The sequence below is a fragment of the Pinus tabuliformis genome, chromosome 8, assembly GCF_031772625.1.
Source record: "Pinus tabuliformis cultivar Carrire ecotype Pingquan chromosome 8, CPIR1, whole genome shotgun sequence".
In the NCBI taxonomy this organism is placed as follows: domain Eukaryota; kingdom Viridiplantae; phylum Streptophyta; class Pinopsida; order Pinales; family Pinaceae; genus Pinus; species Pinus tabuliformis.
This window is the reverse complement of record NC_142294.1, coordinates 1,269,121,139-1,269,127,439: the sequence shown is the minus strand read 5'-3', so window position 1 is coordinate 1,269,127,439 and position 6,301 is coordinate 1,269,121,139.

Sequence of the window (6,301 nt, the reverse complement as noted above, 5' to 3'; positions counted from 1 at the left end):
AGTCAAAATTGTACTATTATGGTTTTATTGATTTAATTTCACGTTAACTTCAAAATATTATCGATCGTTTGAAACTTCGTTATATGTCCAAAGTATGAACATGCAGTTTAGTTAATGCTGAACGAACCGACCGTTTTCGCCACAACCTTCACTGTCGACGGAAAAAAATAAAATAATAAAAAAGACAGTCTAGAAAGCAAATCGTGGGCGTGTCTATAGCCATCCCCTCTTCCCGTTAACCTATGAAAGTGGTGCCCACCGTATTTTAAAATCGACGACTTTGCTTAATCAAATATAATTTAAAAATAAGATTTGTGCCCTCTTTAACGAACAGTTCGCTCGGTTGGAGAGCATTTTGAAGGTCAAATTTAAACGGTCTCCCTAGTGGCCATGGCCCATGCGAGTAGGTGCCGGCACAACCAGACGAAATTTCGGGCCCAAGGTTGAAAGTTCATGAATATTTCACGTCCTTCCAAATGATATCCTTAATTGTTTTTATGCCCCTCCGACCTCGAGGAAAGTTCAGGTCAAGGGGACGAAAATTCATGAATGTGCTCGCATTTTTTTCATATGATATCTTTACTTTAGCGCCGTCAACTCGTTATTCAAAGGCGGTGAGAAAATAATCTATCTGTCCTTATATGGAGGTTGAAGAATTAAGGTTGAAGAATTATCTAGATGATTAAAAGTGGTTAGAATTTAAGTAAAAAAATCTAAAAATTGTGTTTAATATGTTTTTAAGTGTGGAAATAGATTCAACACCATCAAAAACCTCTAATCACTTAAAATTTTAAAAATATAATTTAAATTTATAAAATTTTTTACAGTTTTTTATTGAAATCTTACGGAAATCTCTTTCATTTTCCGGAAAAAAAACAATCTGTTTAGACTAAGACAATGAAAATACTGTAGAACACATTATGATTCTAAAATGAGATGATTATTCTCAGGTGTACTATTCATCTATGATGTGAATCGTTGATTCTTCACCTTTTAAGTTCATTCACACTGAATCCAGTAGAATTTTTTCGATTCATTGAATCTCCTCCTCCCTCAGCTTTCTATTGAATTCTAACAGCGCTCTCTATGTGGCTTCTTTCACTTCGTTCTCCTTTTCACACTTCCCCTTCCCACCACAGTTACTGCTTAGTCTTTCGTGTTTCTAGAGTTTTTTCGGAGTGATATTAAAAGGAACCATGGTCGGTAAATGCTGTGAATCAGTGAAAGATATAACATTTGGTGCAAATCGGTAATCTTTATATTTTTTTATATTTATTCATTTTAACGTACTGTGACACTTTGATTGTGAAATCGATCCATATAAGATATAAACGTGAAAAATAAATTCCGCCGCTTTCCACGAAATTTGAACACGTGGATGTCATTTTATTGAAATCACAGCGTTCGGTCACTAGCAAACCCTGTTTATGTAATATTTTAACTTAGTGAATTATATTATCTAATTTGTGTAGTTTTGAAAAATTACATCTTTTAAAATGGATATCAATTATAATTATAATTATAATTATCAATTTTAATTTATTTAATATTTGAATGGGTTTTTTAAATAAAATTGTTTAAAAATCTATTTTTAGAATTTATCACATAAAAATATTGATTTTATGTTTTAATTAATAATATAATTATTAGTTTGAGGTAGTGTCGCTCAAATGGAAGTATTGGGTTCAAATCTTGTGTTATTCGCCATCAGGCTAAAAAGTTGGACATGATAAAAATGTAGTCCTACCAAACTTACAAAAAAAAATTATAGTTATTAATTTTATATTTGAATTTATTTTTATTTTAAATAATTCCAAGGATGTAATATGTTTAGATAACATTACATAACAATAGCATAACAAAGCAGGATATTACAACATCTCAACATCTCTTTCTAAAGTGCTACACAAAAACTAAAAATCAAATTAAAATTAAAGTATGTAGGGTTGTTGCAATGTTAATATAAACAATTTGACATGTTTAAATTATTGATAATTTTTGAACTTTGGGTTTTGACAACCCATAATTTTGAATGGTATTCTTCTCTAATATAGTCTATTTAAAAACATAAAAAAAAAAAAAAAAAACAACTTGCAAAAAGAAAAATCTAATTAAGACAACTATTCTAAAAAAATCATATTGCACTTGAGTGCACTGGTCACGTGGTGGGGTAGTCGGTTTTCACACACCCCTGATCGAATCTCGTTATTGTGGCGCTGCCCGGTAGCTTATATGTATCATATATATCGGTATATGTGATTGATGATGTTGTATATATTGTACATATATACCTAATATAAAAGCTTCTTCAGAGGACTAACCCCCTTTTGAATAAAAAAAGTCATATTGTTTACTTTCACCATTGATATCTCTCAAGAGTGTACATCCACTGATTTCCCAAAATTTTCTCTCTTTCCGCAATACAGTGCCATCTGCCATCTTCAATCTTCATTATTTATTTCAGTCATGGAAGCGTAAATTTCACAGAGTTTATCAACGTTGTGGCAGGAAAAAGTACAAAGCGCTGGTTTGAGATCAATGAAGAACATTTTGATTCGGTGAATTGAAGGTTAGAGTCCATGGTACTCTAAAATTTATCATCTCAACGCAGTAGCCATCGCAGCTGCAACTAGATACTGTTGAGATTTTCTGTTTGGGATGAAATAGGAAAAATCTCAGCTGGTGACAACAATAGGAATTCAGGTCCTAGATTAACTCCAGGTTGTTGGGAGGGAGTTAATGCCTCCTATATTTGATGTGAGGGAATTAATGAGGCTGTTAGATTCTCTAGGCTATATAACAGGCAACCATTCGGATGTTTTCTAAGAGAGTGTGAGGATTTCATGATGTAATCTCCTAATTTGATTAATAAACTCCTGATGCCTATGTTTGGTGGACGTAGCCCAGATTGGTTGGGTGAACCACGTTAAAAACTGTGTTTATGTGCTTGATTTATTTTGCTGTGTGTTTTAATTGATTTGTCGTGCCTCTGAATTGCAACAAGTGGTATCAGAGCTCAAGGTGGAGCGCTGGCTGTGCTAGAGCGCTGAGGGATGTTGGTTGTTGTTCTTTTGCATGGAGCTGTATATTGCTAGAGCGAACCTGCCACGTTGCGTTGAGTAAAGACTGGAGTGGCTTGTGTTGTGAGACTGGAGCAGAGGTTCAAGCCTCAGTCGATCGGCGCAGTGGAGGAGTGGCACCCAACCAGCGTGCTGTTGGTGCGTGGAGAGCGTAGCAAGGGAGAAAATCTTTGTTGTTGGGAGCGCAGAGTTGGTTTGAAGGTGGAGCGCGGAGTTGTGTTGCCGGAGCGCTGGTGGACCGCCAAAGCGTTGGAGGTAGGCGATGTTTAATTGCCGTTCTCGCATTAATTCCAAGTTCTGGTCAGTAATGAACCCTGCGCATTTTTTAAATTGCCCCTACGCGGTTTTTTAATTGCCTGAATTCAGCTGAAAGAAATATAAACAGAACCGTAATTGTTTTTTGTTTTAACAACTGCAAAACGAAATTGTGTGGGTTATTTTTCGAATCATTGTGCTGTGAGAGCACTCCGTGGACAGGGAGAACTTGTTCAGGCCTCTCCAGAGTTTGACACGCTCCGAAAAATCGAAGCATCAAGCAGACCGGAAGTACATTTTGATTACTTCGTATTCCTGCCTGTTGCGCTTCAAACTGGTGGTTTGTTTTTTGGTCAGATATGCAAGGTAAACGCGGGTTTAAATGAACAAGTATTCCTGCGTATCCTACCTGTAGCTGCTCTTTGGTAGGATCAGTTTTATCCTCACTAATGAAGATTACAATAATAAATTTATGCAAACAGAATGAGGTGCAACACAAATAAAACAGGGAATAAGCGTTTTGCCTGAAAGGGATGTATCACTTTTGAGAAAAGTTCGATATATGTCCATAACGAGAGACCACTGGGTCAGGAGTAAAATTTAATGAAAGTAATTTGAAAAAGCAAGATATAATTTAGCATGCTTTTTTTTTGGTGTGAAGATTATTGAGATGGTTTTATATATAAAGGGTAAATTTTTTTTTTAAGTGCAAAGGGCAGTTTTTTTTTGTAAAGGCATAGGCAGGTTTGTTCTTTGTTATGTAAAAACAAAGGCATAGGCAATTTTTTTTAAATTGCTGGTTGGATATTGGAGATTATTGTGTTTTTTGCTGATACAAAATGGCGAAAACTCAAAGTGCCTGGTTTGAAATTGAGAAATTTAATGGCAAGAATAATTTTGAGATCTGGAAGGTAAAGATGCACGATCTGCTGGTTCAACAAGGTGTGGCGAAAGCACTGTTGGGGAAAAACAAAAGACCTCCTTCCATGACGAAGGATGAATGGGATGAGATGGACAATAGAGCTCTGAGCGCAATTCGGTTATGTCTGGCGGACGATGTTCTGTTCAACATTGTGTCAGAGAAAACCGCCGCAGGCTTGTGGTCAAAGCTTGAGAAGCTCTATATGACGAAATCTTTGACAAATCGGATTCTCCTGAAACGGCAGCTTTACGGTTTGTGGATGAAAGAAGGTACCTCAATTGCTGATCACCTGAATGTTTTTAATACCTTATTGGTGCAATTAGACAGTCTAGATGTGAAATTTGATTCAGAGGATAAGGCAATAACTCTATTATGTTCATTGTCCGAATCCTGGGATCACTTTGTTACTTCCATAAGCTTTAGTACATTAGATATCCTTGAGTTTGATGATGTTGTTGGAGCCTTGTTGGCTGAGGAGACGAGGAAGAGGTCGAATGCAGATACCTCTACATCAGAGGTAATGATGGCGAGAGGTCGCTCTCGAGAGAGACACTCCGGGGGAAAGCATAGTGACTCTCGTTCGAAGTCCAAAGGAAAGAAGCCAAAGGTGAAGTGCTGGCATTGTGGCAAGGCTGGACATCTAAAAAAGGATTGCTGGAAGTGAAAGCAGGCTGCTAAAGAAGGCTCTTCGACAAAAAAGAAGGAAGCCAACACCACAGATACAGGTTCAGTATCTGGTTCAGGTATGAGTGATGAAGTATTGTCTGTTAATGTTTCAAAACATGATCAACATTGGTTGTTAGATTCCGGGGCATCTAACCACATGTGTATACATAGAGATTGGTTTAAAACATATAGATTAGTTGATGATGGAGTCATGTACATGGGTAATGATGTCACTTGCAGTATTGTTGGAATAGGAAGTGTACAACTACAAATGTTTGATGGCACAACCAAAATATTAACTGATGTGAGGCATGTACCAGATTTAAGGAAAAATTTGATTTCATTAGGAGCACTTGATTCAAATGGATATAAAACTGTAATTCAAGGTGGAGTTATGAAAATCTATAAAGGTATCTTACTAGTGATGAAAGCTAAGAAAGTAGGAAATCTATTTCAGTTAGAAGGTAGAACTGGGTCAGATCATGTGTCTGTGTCTGAACATGACAGTAGTTCCATTCACTTATGGCATCAAAGATTGGGGCATATGAGTGAAAGAGGATTGAAAATTTTGGCTGACCGAAAGTTACTTCCTAATCTAAGATCTGGAAAATTGGATTTCTGTAAACATTGTCTGTTTGGTAAACAAAGTAAACAAAAGTTTAAAACAGGCAAACATACTAGTAAAGGCATACTTGATTATATCCATTCAGATGTGTGGGGTCCAGCTCCTACAACTTCATATGGTGGTTCGTCTTATTTTGTATCATTCATTGATGACTTTTCTAGGAAGGTCTGGGTCTACATGTTGAAGAGAAAGTCTGATGTTTTTACAGTTTTCAAGCAATTTAGAGCATTGGTAGAAAACAACACTGGTAGAACTATAAAATGTTTAAGAACTGACAATGGTGGTGAGTTTTCCTCCAAGGAGTTTGACAGCTATTGCAAGGATGCAGGGATCGAAAGACATAAGACCACGGTTTATACTCCTCAGCAGAATGGAGTTGCTGAACACATGAACATGACTCTTCTAGAGAGAGCAAGGTGTATGCTGAGTAACGCCGGGTTGCAAAAGGAGTTGTGGACGGAAGCAGTGGCAACAGCTTGTTATGTGATAAACCGATCTCCATCAACGGCAATAGGCTGCAAGGTTCTGCAAGAGGTATGGACAGGACACCCTTGTGACTATTCTAAACTCAGAGTGTTTGGTTGTGATGCATATGCTCTAGTGCCTAAACATCAGCGAACTAAATTAGATCCGAAATCGAAAAGGTATATCTTTGTTGGGTATGGTGATGGAACAAAGGGATTTAGATTGTGGGATCATACTACCCGCAAAATCATCATTAACAGAGATGTAAAGTTTGATGAATCCTCTCTT